The 2,427-nt window shown below is 32.9% G+C and overlaps 1 pseudogene; it reads left to right on the top strand.

Annotated features, from left to right (window-relative positions):
• The first annotated feature begins 324 nt into the window (after positions 1-324).
• LOC110874411 lies at positions 325-2,072 on the top strand (annotated as a pseudogene).
• Positions 2,073-2,427: the final 355 nt, after the last annotated feature.

Genomic DNA, 2,427 nt, shown 5'->3' with positions numbered 1-2,427 from the left:
TCTTTTATGTCTTTTTTATTTTTTTAATGGTTAAGAGCAATACAGTAGAAACTCTATAAAATAACACACTTGGTACCACCAAAATTTATTAATTAAAAGAGTTATTAATTAATCGATAAATTAATAATTATTAATTTATATATTAATTAATATTTTATTAATTTATAGTAGAATACATAGTTTACAAACACCTTTCAAGCTTCCACTTAATTATTATATACAATGCATGTATATCAAATGAATGACCCAATTTGAAAGAAACCTTCAATCTCCCACCTTATTATGCTTCTTGTGTTCAATGTATCACTTTATGGGCATTAAAAATATTTTCTATATAAATACAAGATCAAAATAGGTTAACACAAACAAATCATACACACAACATGGCTTCCCATCTTAAAGGTGTGAAAAAAACAACAATGACAGACGAAATTCGAAGTGCATTATGCAAGTACAACAAGGATAATCCAAGTCTCACTCAAAAGCAATTGCAAGAATGGGTTCATAGTAACTATGGTTTGCAGGTGAGTCAAGCGACATATCGAATACAGTTAAGCAGTCTTTAGAGTATCTCTCACTTGCTCCCGAAAGAGGCGATGTTAAGCGACACAAACCGGCAAAATTTCCTGACCTAGAAAAATCTCTCTATGAATGGATTCTTCAATATCAAGAACATGTGAATATGACAGGTGAACTAATCATCGAGAAGGCGAAAAAGTTCATGAAAGATATGTATCCAGTGGATACTCCAGACTTTACTTTTTCTATTGGTTGGCTTGGAAAGATCAAAGCAAGATATGGAATTAAAAATTTCTGGCGTTTTGGAGAGAGTGGATCTGTTGAAATGGAGGGCATGGAGGACAAATTAAAATCCATAAGAGACAAAGTTGATCAGTTTGAAATGAAAGACATCTTTAATATGGATGAAACAGGTTTGTTTTTTTATTAATTTATGTTATATTTTGTACTTTAGTGATGTAATTATTTACATGTTTTGATCTTAAATAGGTTTGTTTTTTAGACTTCAACCAGATCATTCCCTTGCAACAATGCAGCTTGAAGGGAAAAAACAAGACAAGGAAAGACTAACTGTTGCTATTTGCTGTAATGAGGACGGTTCGGAAAAACTTCCTTTATGGATTATTGGGAAATATGCTAAACCAAGGTGCTTCAAGAATGTAAACTTGAACAGTCTGAACTGTGAGTACCGTGCTAACAAACGAGCTTGGACGACTGGTGTGTTATTTGAAGAATATGTTCGCCAACTTGATAAAAAAATGGTTGGAAGAAAAATTCTCTTGATTGTGGATAATCGCCCTGCTCATCCAAAATTATTGAAGGATTACGAAATGTTGAATTATTTTTTTTTGCCACCAAACACAACTTCAAAAATTCAACCTCGTGACGCGGGGATCATACGAGCTTTTAAGATGCATTATCGTCGTCGATTTTATAGAAGTCTTTTGGAGGGTTATGAATTAGGGGTTCCAAATCCAGCAAAAATAAATGTATTAGATGCAATGAATCTTGCAATTTTAGCATGGACTATGGATGTTCATGCAAATACAATTGCGAACTGCTTTCGTCATTGTAAACTTCAATCAACAGATAACATGACTTTTAAGAACTCAGATGAAGGTGGTGAAAGCACTCAAGAACTCCAGAATTTGATCAAAGAGTTGGGTTATCGCAATACAATGGATGTCGAAGATGTTCTGACTCACCCAGAAGAAAATGTAGTTGCACAGTTGTTGACTGATGAAGAAATTATTGAAAGCATTATTGGAATTAATAAAGATGATATCGATGAAGAAGATGATGAAAGTTCTACAATGGAGCCCCCTTCGCGAAACGAAGCTATTAAAGCGGCAATCACATTGAACAATTTCATGTTGAGCTATGAGAAAACAACACCAGAAGTTCTTACCATGCTAAGGAAAATTAGAGACGAGATTCAAGGGGAAATTGATTTCAACAAAAAACAAAAGACAATTGAGTCATTTTTCAAGAAACCTTCATAAATCATTCATGTAATATGCTATATATAAGGAATTATTAATTTATATTTTATATGGGGTCTAAAGAAATTATCAAAAATGTATTATTTTATAATTTTAGCGAATTATTAATTTAGCACCCTATCCCCGAGTCGGGACCGGCAAAAAATATTATCTTAGAGAGTTTATTAAATAATCGAGTATTAATTTATCGAGTTTCTACTGTATAGTCATTTAACATATACCTAACTCAGATATTTAACATAGGTTATTGATAACTGATAAGGATCATTCGAGTGCAAAAATTACAACCACCGGGATCAAGTGTATAGTTATTAAACCATTGGGAGCAGTCTGCAATATTTGCAAATCATAGGGACCAACCAGGCATTTAACTCTAACAATAATGCGAGGTATCATTGGAATCTGC

The sequence above is a fragment of the Helianthus annuus genome, unplaced genomic scaffold (genome assembly GCF_002127325.2).
Source record: "Helianthus annuus cultivar XRQ/B unplaced genomic scaffold, HanXRQr2.0-SUNRISE HanXRQChr00c103, whole genome shotgun sequence".
In the NCBI taxonomy this organism is placed as follows: domain Eukaryota; kingdom Viridiplantae; phylum Streptophyta; class Magnoliopsida; order Asterales; family Asteraceae; genus Helianthus; species Helianthus annuus.
The sequence above is the reverse complement of the archived record's forward strand: the minus strand, read 5'-3'. Positions and strand labels throughout refer to the sequence as shown.